Raw genomic sequence first — 14,361 nt, 5'->3', positions numbered from 1 at the left:
TGTATTATTAATGCTTAACATATTTGCCTTTAAATACCTGGAATAGGTGACATGCATAGTGTTTTATGCCAGTATTAAACATTTCGTCCGCATGACTGAATATTTCAAGACTTCCTGCAACATTTAATCTAGAAAATGTTCACTTTTTACGAATGATATCCACATCGCCGCAAGAAATTTCATGGCCACTGATGACTGATATTTTACGCATTCTTCAAACCGTTTTGTTGGCTTATATGCTGGTCTAAAACAGACATTTGATTTTCAGATCTCACTTTCCTTATCATTCACTTTTTAGTCCTGGTAGCAGTTGCTGCAATGAAGGTCACTATTATATCAGCGGACCAACCCGGTGTGGAGAAAAATGCCTCTTTGCAACTACTTTACACAAAGACCTGTGCCGTGCCTGCCGATGGTCATGTGAGTATATAAGCAGACGATAGCAGGTGTCATAGGGGAAAAGGATGCTCTAAGCACGCAATGAACGAGCCTATAGTTGATTTTGCAAACACGATCTTGCACTTATTAACACATGGTTTATTATTATACATATCATCTTCCTACCTTTTATAGTGGGAACAACAAAACGCAAATTGATTATATCCTCAAAGGGCACCAGCATTTTATCACCGTCACTAGCTGTAAAGCTGTGTTTTCCAATAACTACGCAAAACTGTATGCTCGGCGGTACATTCTAGTGTAAGAGGAACGCTTTGTGTCGCTGACGGTGGTCATGAAGGAAGTACCCTCTCGCAGTTTCCCTTTGTTCTTGTTATGGACACTGTCACACCGGACATCCAACGTCCAGCGCCCTATATATTGCACTATACAAGTATTTTCCTAGTGTTTCATAATAAAGCTAATCTCAACCAACTTGTGCAAAGGAAGAATTCTTGCCTCATGCAGCATAGTTTGAGACTGGATCTGAATAAAACGCGATAAATATATTGGATTGACGCTAGCAGCCAATGGTGAAATGCATTATGAAATTGCTTTACGCATCCACGAAACTTGGATAAAGAATATTTTTACAATGGACGCATCAACGAATGTGTCAAATCCGAAATTTAACGTGGTGATGTCCTCTATGGTTCTGAATACTGTCCGACTATTAAAGACAATAAACGGCGTCTGCAGTAGTTAAGACAAATATGTTATGTTGGACAAATGACAAAACATGCTATAATGCCATAATCATATTTGAAATGAAGACATCCGCTATCGATGTGAGGTTGCATTGATCGTGAAAAAATTATAAGGAAGGTATGTTCGATAGTATGTACATTCGCCCTGACGAGAACTCATTTGCCAAGGTTGGTCTAACGCCAAAACCGCTTCCCTTATGGCTTGATATGTTGACGATTATTTGAGAGCCTTCCGACTCCACCCAGACCAAGCCTATAATAAAAATAATAATAGTTGGCGCAACAATCCAATTAGATCAGTACCTTAAACTGTGTTAGAGCACTTCATTGAAGACCATAACGGTACACTACAGGATTACATTACCCTGTAGGAGGCAATGTGCTTAGCATTGCGCTCCTCGAGATTATTACCCTGATTTGACTCAGGTCCCCGTTCACAGCTGATTCGACTGATATCCGACGTCAAGTCGCGATACAAATTCCACTGCCACTAGTGAGATTTGAATCGCCAACACCCGTTCAGAGCGTTTGAATAAAGTTGTGTTGTTATAAATAGAAAATCCCAAACAATTTCCGTTAACTTTATCGGACATTTTTTTTATTAATTTGCAAATATGCATTTTGCGACGGCTACTTGTCGCCCTCTTCAGTGCTTAGGTTTGGATTTGCTCTTTACTGTACGTACGTACATATTTTGTACGTATTTTCTTAGGCTAAAACTTACTTCCATTTACCCGCGAATATTCTTTAATTTTTGATTACCTTGCTTTGCCTAGGCATACTAAAGTAATATTGAAATAATCATTAAATTAAACAAAAGAAATAAAATGGCACAATTTTTGTTAGTAGCGTGAACTTCAAACCACAAAACCCCCAAACCGAATAAGTTGAAAGGGGATCTAATATGGGCCGGTGACCATAATTTCCGCCTACAGTTGCTGGGTTATCAATATCAAAAAACTTGAAGGTCATTGTATAGAGAAAGATATATCAAACACGCTTTAAAGAAATCAAATCGATCGGGCAATGTCTTATCAAGTTAGAACTGCAGCAAATTTGAAGAATATCCATCCTTGTAAATCGATAAATATAATATCAGGTTGTCCACAAAGTTTTCGCACAAATATTAATGTGACAATTAAAAAGCAATTAGCAGACAAACCAAAACAGCAGGTACAACATGTGATATCCCAATGGAAAGGTCAGAGTCCTAACTATAAAATGCATGGTAAATTATCCTTGAAGGATCAGTGTTGTGAAGGATATTCAAGGATAAACATGGAATTCGACAAAGTACATTTTCGTCATTGCATTTTGTACGAGTTTCAAATGGGGACGAAGGTGCCGAAGGCGATTGAAAATTTGTCGAAGGTATTCGGTGAAGGAAAGGTAAAGCGCAGGACAGTTTACGATTGGTTCGAAAAATTCTACAGCGGAGACCTGACACTTGAAGATGAACCTCGCTCAGGAAGACCCTATACGATTGACGACGATATCCTGCGCAACAAACTGGAAGCGAATCCTTTTCTTTCGACACGTGTGCTTGCAGAGGATCTCGGTGTATCAAAATCAGGAGTAGCAGTAGCCATTACGCGTCTTGGATATGTTTTGAAGAGCACAAAGTGGGTACCGCACGAACTGACTGAGCGAAATCTGGCCGATAGAGTGAGAATTTGCTCCGCTAACCTTTTACGGAACGAAAACGACCCTTTTTTGAATCGATTGGTAACTGGCGATGAGAAATGGATTGTGTACGAAAACGTAGCGAAGAAACGAGCCTACACTCATCGAGATCAACCGGGTCCATCGGTAGCAAAGCCGTCTATTCATCAGCAGAAGCGAATGCTCAGTATATGGTGGGACGTTCGTGGCCCCATACACTACGAGCTTTTGGGACCAAACGAGACCATTACCGCCGATAAGTACTGCGAGCAGCTCGACAGATTAAACACCCAGCTACGTTCGAAACGACCAGCATTGGTCAACAGGCGAAATATTGTCTTTCATCATGATAACGCCCGGCCGCATACATCTTTAACTACTCAGCGAAAATTGAGTGAGCTTGGCTGGGAAGTTTTGAGTTATCCTGAGGGGAAGGGGGAAGAGTTTTATAGAGGGGGGATTTTGAAGTTGCCCGATAGATGGAGGGAAGTCGTATCTAATGGAGGCAATTATATATTAGATTAAATAATTAAAGGTTTTTATAAACTTATCTGCTGAATTCTGTCTTTGATTTGTGCGAAAACTTTGTGGACAACCTGATATATAATGTAATAGAAAAAATATGCGAAAAATTCCTCCCATTATTACTTATAAATATCTATGCATGTGGTCCCTAATACTATTATGATTATTTACACCTCCTAACTCGAACAATATCTAAGGGATGGCCCCTCAAGTAGCGCACATTGATAACCGACGAGCAGCTACTCTATTTGCGATACAATATAAATTAAAATTTTATATTATTTTTGAAATATAATATAGAATATAAACTATCAAAAAATGTAAAAGAAAAAAAAATCGATTTTCTGGATATTTTATACTAATGCTGTACCACTGAAAAATTACAGGTGCTCAAACATCCATGACGGATCAACATTTGAAGCTGAGACAACGAAATCGAGAGGCTGAAGCTAGTTTTTATCGGAGCAAAACGTCACGGCCTGCATTGGGCTAAAATTTTAGAGGAATCTAAAGTCCAAAGGAGAGTGCACCAAGGTTGCAGATTGTCGACAATATTATTTCTTCTTGTTATCGACAACAATCTCCACGCTGTGTTGTCAAGAGGACGTGGAGAGTATCAATGGATCATGGCATCTTTCTTCAAACATCATGATATCAACTTGCTTGAATCATGGACCTTAGCTAAATTGCTCTGGTGATTCAGTTCTCTACTTTGTATGCATCCGCTTTGCAGTGAACTTTCCGAGAGAAGCAAAGGTGTGGCAAGCTATAAGCTGAACTGTGGTGTCGTTATATAGGAGAACGGATATGTTGATTTGATGGCAAAAATGGCAGTGGATAAGTCACTTTAGAAAAAGGACATGCAAGTTATCCTTGAAATACGTAGCCCAAAATAGAAGAAAAGGAGGAACTTCCCGACCTCACGACTCCATCCAGATGGGACCTTTGATCGAGCAAAATGGCGCAACCAATCATCAATTCTGCTTCACTAATTAGAGGTCGTACCCCTTTAAGAAAACTATAGATTTACAATCTATTTGTCAGTTTAACTATCCACATCGTTATGTTCTAATGAAATCGTGTAATGAACCATTGTTGCGGTTACTTCATTATACTAATGCTGCAAACCTCGCTACAAACAGTGCCACTTGGTTGCTCCCAAGTATGAAAACTCTTCGATCTTTTTGCAACCGCTGCCACAACTTGCAACGTGGTTGATAATCAGGATACCTTTAATTCCCGGAGAGGTGTTAACATTGGCGACTGATCCACTGCAGCCTCAGTCTAAATCAGCACCGAACTGGTACTCGGGGTGAGATTCTGATTATTGCCCCAAACCAATACGTAATTTTAGTTAAATCTCCAGGACCTTCATGCTCCAGGGAACAACTTAACCAAACTTGACTGCAAATTCTTCGAAAGAATCATTGATTATACATAACTTTATAGAAATGTGAGAAATAAGGATATTTGGTGAATGCCTTGGAGACAAAATTTCTTTCTTTAAGAGTGCTATCTGCAGGAAGCTCCAAATTTTGTTAATGTTCAAGCTTCTGGTAAGTTATATCTGATTCTTTTAAAGTGTGGTGATGACATGCCGATTTCTCGCATTCTACATGGAATTTGTATAAAACTTCAACGTCCCTAAATTCGACCGGATCATATGGAAATCCGAATCGAAGGGAATTGACAGCGAGTTGGGGTGGTCAGGGAGTTACTTGTGACAAGGACGAAAGGTCTAGTGAACTTCCTGACTCATACAGTGCTGTCGCTTGTAAAATTCTCCTCTTATGATCGTTAATCTAATAAAAGCTGAGCTAGTGGGGAACATGGAATCTAGATTCTGACCTGTATATTTGCGGCCCAATCGTAGGAACTCCTCTTTGTTACGCGGAGAATCTTTTCCCTTGTTCGATGGCGTGTCGGCGTCAGAGTCGTTGTTGGTGTTCCATGTAGTACATGACAAATTCAATTGCCTCGACCTCCGCGACCGACACTTTTTTCCAACCTCATGTGTTTATTAGGTTTTATTTTATTATGAAGTCAAAATACAAACACTCGCCCGCCGCGCGTACGACACAGCGCACTCACACTGCCACACTCCCCTACACCGCTCACACACAGTACGCTACACTTCGCACACTACGGTTCGAACACCGTACGAAAATTCTTTCAAGACTTTCCACCATTCAATTCAACAATTTCTCGCCCTCGCGCTGACTTTGCAGGGCGCGCGCCTAATCTTTCGCCCGGAAAACGGAAACACTTGACGCCCGCTTCTAACCCTGCGAGGAACGCGCGCGAATCACTCCAACAGCCGCCACAATCGAGAGGTGCAAAATTACCAGCAGAAGGAAAAGTCGTTGACGAGGCGCTAAGTAACCTCCGGGCTCTGCACGAATCATCGAATCGGCCGACACAAGTCGACGTCGTTCCCGACTGCGGGTCTGCTTCACGAGCTGCGCTTGTGTTGGGCTTCGCCACAGAGTCGCTCTGCTGCCTCGACTTCTTTGCGGCCGTCCGACTACGGCAGGCAAAACGAAAACCAGATACGGGGAATCGACCACCAGATACAATGGGCGCTCAAGGAGTTCGATCCGACGGCACAATGCACAGGCCAAGGCACTCACCATCGAGACGACGGCGGCCGATTCTTTGAATTTGCTCGGGCCAGACGTAGAGCGAGCGAACGCGTTCCACTCGAAAAATCTGCCGATGCTCGTCCGCCCTAGCCCGCTCGATTTCACTCGCTTGATGCGATCTTGCCGCACGAGACACACACGCGGGGGTTGCACTTGCACGCCAGCAGCCCCCAACAGCACCGTTAACCGCCGCAATACAAATTTTACTCGACAGCGAGCCAAAGAAGAAATTTTCCACTCGCACGGCACACGGAGACAACGAACACCGCGAACAAGACCATAATCGCGTCGAGTTCGATTCGTTCACTTGGCAGAGGCCCGAACACGCCCGAGCCCGCACGACCTGCAGAGGCAACAAAATGAAAGCAAACCGTACACCGAATGTGGGAAATTTTCTTGGCGCGCACACACATATGCACCCAGTCGAGTTCTATAAATACAAATTTATTATGATAATTCATGAGGGAGTTGCCAGCAGAAAGTCCATAGCGTAACTGAATAAGTTTTTACGTTTCTGCGGAGGCGACTTTAAGGATTTTCAGGATTACCTTGAAAACGTTGAGAGTGGGAAGCAAATGTTTACGTTTCATAGTAAAACAGTACAAAGATTTTTTAAATCTGTAATGAAGTCTTTTGGTTTTTTAACTTTGCCGATTTTGATTTAGTGTCTACTTTTGCTTTGAAACCAAAATCACGGCCAAGTTAATTGTTGCAATTTTGTATTCCGTCAGTGTAGCCTAAAATTTTATATTCCCTTGTAAATAAGGTTAAGGGGGCATTGTCCTTAAAGACAAATTAGTTAATTGAATTATTAGAACTAATTGTTCCTTATAAAAGTAGCTGTTATACTTTGCCGACTACTTGGAAGACAGTTTGAAAAAGGTTGCCGTTTCATTCAAATGGATACGTTTACTCTTGTGCAGAAACGATCTCACCTTTCCACCTGTTATGTTACCAGTTTATAATATTCATTGTGTAATCACCAGGTATTACCCTTGCAAATTCGGCAGAAAAAGTCCATCGCCCTGAATGCACATTCGTGAACATTTAACATGTTTTGTTAGGATATGATTTTACCATTCCATAGTAGCTGTCGCAAGGCGAAACGCAACTAAGGCAATAGCCATTCATAATAATCGTGCATTGAACCATGAACGACAGGAGATGTATCAACGGAATTTGGGTAACATTGGTTTCCAGAGTATGTTGAAATCAACAAATTTCTGTTGTAAACTTGGGAATTATCTTGCAACAGAGACGAAGGCATGGTAAAGCTTTATCCGCTTTAAGTATAAGGTCATCGAAACTGAAAGAGTCGAAACCAGCTAGAAGGAAAACAAATTATGTACTTAGTAAAGAGCGACATACTCTGACATTAGAGGAACGCTCCAATCTGTAAGGAGTGTGTGCCCAATACTAAAATAGAATATATATCACTTGGGGTTTCGTCCAGGGCAAAGGCAACCCATCAGACGCTGCCTCAGCTCTGCCCTGGGAACAGCGTTACCGGAGTAGCTACGAGGTGGCATTTGCTCCCTTATATCAATTGAAAAACACGACATGTGAATGAATTATAACGAGAAATCGAGGGATTCCTAAGTTCGCCATCCACTTGATGCCGTGGACGAAACTGAAAGTCACATATTTTTTGCAACTTTGGATCTTGCCCAAGAATTAGGAGTCCGTGCTTTTCAACAGGTTCGGTCCGCCATCAAGTGAGAAAATAAAATATGATTGCATATTATAAAGAGATCAAATTTATACCAACAATTGAGTAAATTACTATTTTGTATAATGCTCATCAGCTTTTGAAACTGTAAAAAGCCTTCTTTTCATTGACTGTACAAGTTTTTCGGTAACTTCTACAGGAGCAAAGGTCTAAATATCCTTTATGTCACCTTCTAAGTCCGTTTTGTCCTATTTTTTGCGTAGCTACTTTTCAAAGAGATCTCGGGCTGTACATCAATGAAGGCAAGACAAAATATATGGTGGCAACGTCAGCACCGAAGACGAACCAACCAACAACATCAAACCGCACTGGTCAAACAGGAAGAATAAGGTTAGGAGAATACAACTTTGGGACCGTTGACAATTTCTCCTATCTAAGGTCGAAAATCACAACCGGTTGTTGTCAGCCAACAGAGCCTATTACAAAAACTGTTCCGCTCGAAACGTCTCACCATAGGATCAAAGCTCTTACTGTACAAGACAATGATCTTGCCAGTCCTCATGTATTCCTCGGAAACTTGGGTTCTTAGCAAGAAGAATTGCGAACTCTTGCCGCGTTCGAGAGAATAATCCTCCGAAGAATTTTTAGCCCCCTACATGAGGATGGACGATTCCGTAGCCTACATAACGACGAGATCTATGAGCGATACCATGACCGTCCGGTTGTGGATAAAATCCGGCTCAATAGGTTACGATGGGCGGGTCACTCAATCCGTATGGGTGAGGATGATCCCATCCGGAAAGTCTATAAGGGCAATATCTATGGTAGAAAAAGAAGATGAGGCAGACCCTACCTAAGATGGAGCGATGGCGTAGGCCAGGATGCCAGACAGCTTTTAGGGATATCGAATTGGTGGTTTTCAAAGTGAATTGACGAACAAGAATGTTTTAACATTATAGAGGAGGCATTCTTCAGGGATCATGGCTGAGTGTTTTAGATCATTGTCATGAACCAATATATCAGATTGCAAGGCCAATATGGCAACTGTAGCCGAGATGTACGACATTTCTATGTCAAGATACAGTGGCCTGGTCCTCTGGACCCTATAGCATCCCACACCATGAAACTACCACTACTATGTTTAACTGTTGGCTCAATGTCGCGGTCACCTAAGGCAGGGAGCACTTTTCCCTAAACCAATTACGGGCCAACGGACCCGAAAATGTTAAATTTCGACTCGTCACAAAAATAATGTTTTATAATATCTCTTTTAAAAGGGACTGCTTCTTCCTCGGAGTAAAGGCCCTATATCCCTCTCTGTGAAGAAAATTTCGAGATTTTTAAGGTTGAACTATTACAATCGCTTTGATCTCCAAATTATTTATTGTGGAAGCTTCAGTTGTGAAGCTGCCCCGTATATCCCGCAAAATCGTAGTTTTGTTATTCCGACAGGATTTTCGCAGATTGCCCACTTTCTGTTTTACGAGAAACGCTGCTGATTTCTTTAAAGTTTCTTATTATGCAATAACTAGTGAACTTAGATCTTTTTGTTACTTGAGCTGCTTCCCGATTAGTTTTTATTATTATAATATTTAATGATCAGCCCTTGAAGCGGCACTTTTTGTCGCATTGGAACACCTGGGAATACTTTCAAGTGAAAAACGCGATTTCTGCGAAAAAAATCGCCTAACTTGTTACTGAATAATAAAAATAAATTTGAAACAAAAACGCACCAGCGATGCCTCGTAAATTATGTACACAAATAGTGTTTAAAATTGCATTAATTTTGGACTTATAAGGGACACCGACGTAAGTTGTGGGAAAAACGCTTTGAACGTTTTGCTCCGATTCGTCTGAAACATATATATTTCAAAGGTAGAGAAAAATTGGCAACGAGAGTTCTTCAACCACTGAAATCAATTCCACAAGAAGGGGTGTGTTTTTATTGGATTGGGGAGAGTCATAGTCTCTGAGCACTCAAATCGAAGCGGTCCACTGTATGTTACTCAGTGCCACCATATGCCATACTCGATTATATGTCGCGGGATTTCCTTTACTAAATGTGATGATACTCGCGACTGGAGGACATCAGCGTTAAAAATCTAGTGTTTGATGCGTTCATCCTCACGGATGGGCACGTGTATAATTCCTATTCTGAACATAGGCGATGACGGCTTTACGATTTCTTACCAGGGCAGAGGCAAATCTTCAGACGCTGCCAATCCGGCATCAAGTTGATGTGGACCCCACAATTCTCAAAAAAATAATACAATATAATTTTTTTATATCTGATTTGTATTAATAATGCCAAACCAAATATAAATATAAAAAAAAATAAATTAAAGTAGTTGAGGCGGTTTCCATTAAAACCTAGGCCTAATAATAACAACGTATATCCACTATTCCAGAACTAAGTCTCTATGTCGATTCAAACCCCTCCATCCCCCCACCAATGGATTCTTTTTATCTAAAATAACCCCTAAGTATTTCATTTCTTTGGAAAGTTCATCTTTGGAAGACAAAGACTATTCAGAATCAATGGGAACCCTTGCCTGACCGCCGAGGCCTTGTACACAACAGTCCGTTTCGATCAACAGCTAGCACATCCATGTCATCCGCATAATCATGAACGTTCATTGGTATTGGTATTCATTGGGATTGTGCAATTAACTTAGTAAGTCAAACAACATACTCCGTGGAAGGTGATAGTGCACCTCCTTGGAAGCAGCCTTTCATTGATTCTATTGTCAGGTAGCAATTTACACATACTTCACCACACAACAGCAGAATGGAGTACTATCATTATTAATGCGAAGCTTCGTAGTAGATAAATTTCTATAAAAAACTTAAAAAGTTATATAGACGATATAGTATTAATCTACAGGAGCAATACGATATTCTAAGACTTGCTCCTGTTAGTATTACAGAGAACATGCCGCCGTCATTCTTATGAGTCGTCCTAGAATTCATTACCCTTCATTTTACCTAAGAATACAAGCGAATCTTGAGAATGTCAGGGTAACAATGAATTGTAATCCTGATAAGGAAGATAAAGAATCGAACGAAATTTGAATACTTTGGCTTCTGAGCAAGAACACCGCTCTATGGGTCAGGACTTTTCTGTCAAATAAAACTATGAAACTGACGGAAGAGCAAAATCAGTTGAGAAATATACCGCGCGAGATTTCTAAGAACAAAACAGAAAGGGGCGCGTCTGGAAATATATGAATCAAAGCGTTCGCAAGATTGTTTAGATCTGTCCAAGAAATAACTTACGATCATTGTCAGAATAAACACAAGTCACTATCTAGGCTAAACTATCTTCAAATGCAGCTAGCTTACTCATATACTACTACTATTAAAAGTTTTTGAGTCATAATTATTTTAGTATTATAAAGTCGACAATTTGTTTAGAAATTGAAACGACTACGGCAACTAAACTAAAAAATAAAAAAAAAATATTTAATATTTTTTGCTAAGAATAGCATGAGAAATCGTCGCCTTTATTAGACATAATCTTGGTCGGAGTTAATTTTTGTTTAGAAATTGAGTGAATCCTGAGTCCGCACCCAACTAATAACGGATCGGATCAATTGGACAGAAACTTTCCCCCACGTCTATGATCCATGCACTCATCTTTTATGGCCAAGTTTCTACAGGAGAATGACTGACGGGTTTGGACGAAACGGTTGGTCTGTTATCTGGACTTATCAAGCTCAAGTCTTGAGATCAGGGAGTATCTCAGCCATTGATCTGCTACGAGCTCAATAAAAAATATTGTGGAAGATAGCCGATGCTGTATGGTACGTGAGGAACTGAGAGATCCACGAGGATCTAAAAATTTCAATTGTCGTGGATAGTAGACAGATATATAAGGCTATATATAACCCGAATATACTAGCTAAAATTTTGCTGGTTTATCTTAAAATCCAATGCGTAAAGATTTTAATACGAGGGTGGTCCCATAGGTATCCGGCCGGACACAGTCTATAAAGCATGTTTCAAGTTATTTATTTTATTAAGCCATTTGAGTGTGCATTTGTCCCATTAGAATTTAGCAGGTAATATATGCGTATATTGTGTGAGAATATTCACTTTCGCGAGATATAATTCTGTTGGTAATAGTGCGATTTCCTCAAAACTTAGTATGATTGTGCTCTATGTTACAGCCTACATTGATACATGGTTTTAGGATGAAATTAAGAGGGGTTTTGCAGCCTACTAATAAAAATTATAGTTATATACTATTATTAACTTTATTCTTTATTTGAACAGATATCGGCATAGTGGCAGCCTCTTGTTTTTTTTTTCAGATATTTCGGTTTGGTACTTTATGAGAATGGGAACATTAAAGAAATGATGACTTTCGAGACAAAAAAAAGTCAAAACATTGAACTCAAGAATAAGAACCGGTCACTATTTTGAGAAAGGAAAAACTATCGACGGCTTGTAAGACATTATTTCAACGTTTGAGCGAAGAAATCCTGCAAAAACGACTGCATTTGACTGACAAAAGTGTTGTTTCATCAAGACAATGCACCAGCTGACAAATCAATTATTGCAATGGTTAAAATTAATGAATTAAGGTTTGATTTGCTATTTCATGTGCAATATTCGCCAGACTAATGTCTGTTCCCTAACTTGAAAAACTGGCTCAGTGATGCACCCAGATCAGGCATTCGATAGAGCCAAATGGCTAAGCCGATCACGACGAGCCGACCCCGCTTGTGAACGGGACAAAGGCTGAAGAAAAACAAGATGTGTGGAAATCGTATTGTGATGTTGAGTAGTTCCTTGAAATATTGGGCCCATCGATTTTCACTCCGCCCCATGCCTCCAATCCCTACAAAATATAGTTGGATCCCTACAAAATATAGTTTTCGGCTGGAATTCTACTGTTATTTTTTCGTTTAGTAGTAAGCGAATTCCGGATGACTCAAGTGATTAGAGCGCTGGGCTGTTGTAGCGGAAGGTCGCGGTTCACATCTCACTAGTGGCAGAGCGATTTGTTATCGTGACCGTACCCACCGTTTATCTGTTGCTTTGCAATTTTGAGAGGTTACCAGTGTGGAGGTGGAAGGGTTTGGTATTAGGGCTCTATATATTAAATCAGTGTTTACTAATTACTAGAAAACTCAAAAACGCATCGAATATAAAAAAAAAGAAATGTTTTCAAGTGGTACAACTTCGCATTTCATAAATTGTGACCGTACTTTCATTTTGGTGGCATATTCCTCCGCAACTCTACGATCGTGATTTATTCAAATCCTATCTTCCTAAACTCAAACCAAGTGAGAAAATTTAAATTTATCCAAATTATCTAGAAAATACATACAAATTCAAACTGTCGTTGATGACAATAGCTCAGTATGATGGTGTTACTTGAATGGAAGCCACTATGAGGAGCCGACTCTCTAATGTCCTAGCGCCCAAAAGGATCGTGACAAACAACGTATTCTCCTATGTCAAACAAAACTATTTGAATAGTTAAGACAAATGATACAAAGAGAATTCCCATTGCTTCAACTTTTTAATGTTTTCTCAATTATCTTCTCCTAAGGATGAAATCCATGGTGACATTAATTTTTCCAGCCACGGTCTAGATGTTATTTATTCAAAACTTGTATGTTTTTTGACTTCTGACCTGCCGAGATCCAACAAGATTGAATTATCTTGGAAAGTAAGCCAAAATATATACATATATCTACAAGTATCGCAAATAAATACCTTTTCGTGTTGAATGTGCGATTAATACACCGAAGCGTGTTAAGGGTCATTCAACTGCTCTTATCTGCAACAAATGCATGCTAACAAATCGAAATAGTACTCACCCACATTGTACTCAGATCTACGCGGAAAAACTGGCAAACGTACACACCAGGCGCGATGAGCGAAACAGCTCCAGCACGGCCAAGTGTTCCGAAATGTGTGAATTGAGATCATTCCATGAAATCGATCACGAAAAGCAGAGCTAACTGCCTGTAGGACGCTGCCTTAAAGTCTAAAGCCAAGGAATGTTGACACATTTTTGAGGCTTCCGAGTGAAAATCAAAAATGAATGTTTTCCTTCCGTTCAGTAGAAAGTGCCTACGCTACTGGGGCCAGGAATTGCAAGCGTCTTATACTAATACTTTCTGGCAAAAATACAGAATTGAACTGGAGGAAAACTAGGTAAAGAGAAATATACCGACAGCTACTTTGTTGTCGTAATTCGCTTCATAAAACAGAAAATATGCTACAGGACGCGTCCATTTCGCCAAACATTCTCTCCGATCCAATTAGACACTCAAAAAGTAAGGTTAGAATACACAACAAGATTGTCGATAAAAGCCTCCTTAGACTTGGCGAAATCTCGTCCACAACAGCTTCAGCAACCGTCTCGGACCTTTCCCTTCAAAACTCTACTCGAGTAATCCCTAACTACAAGCCCGTTTGTACTTTACCAAAAACAAAGACCGTAAACAGGCCACCATCGTTGCGTTCCGCCATCGCATCATCACAGCCCAACATACACAATAAAAATTTTCAATGAAATCGAACTTACAATTTGCAAATTCCGCCTCCACAAATATCAACAACTCGTCCACTTCACTACGCCCGGCACGATTTTCACTTTACCGAAGGAAACCTCAACGAAAATACCGAATAATTGGAAAATATTCCGCTCCAAGAAAATCGGCCACCATATAAAATTAACTGTCATCCGCGCGCTGCCCTC

At 40.3% G+C, this 14,361-nt stretch overlaps 1 protein-coding gene across 2 annotated transcripts in view; it reads right to left on the bottom strand.

Moving 5' to 3' along the window:
- The window catches only part of LOC119655857 (serine-rich adhesin for platelets), a 72,067-nt gene extending 57,733 nt beyond the window's left edge, over positions 1-14,334 (bottom strand). Inside the window, exon 1 of one of the 2 annotated variants that reach the window (XM_038061976.1) lies at positions 14,188-14,334. The gene's annotated coding sequence lies outside the window, so the exon portion shown is untranslated. Of the gene's footprint in view, positions 1-5,180; positions 6,314-14,187 lie in introns of those variants that run through there. The other variant, XM_038061977.1, reaches the window with a different exon arrangement.
- Positions 14,335-14,361: the final 27 nt, after the last annotated feature.

This window comes from Hermetia illucens, chromosome 4 (assembly GCF_905115235.1).
Source record: "Hermetia illucens chromosome 4, iHerIll2.2.curated.20191125, whole genome shotgun sequence".
NCBI lineage: Eukaryota > Metazoa > Arthropoda > Insecta > Diptera > Stratiomyidae > Hermetia > Hermetia illucens.
This window is presented reverse-complemented; position numbering and strand designations above follow the sequence as displayed.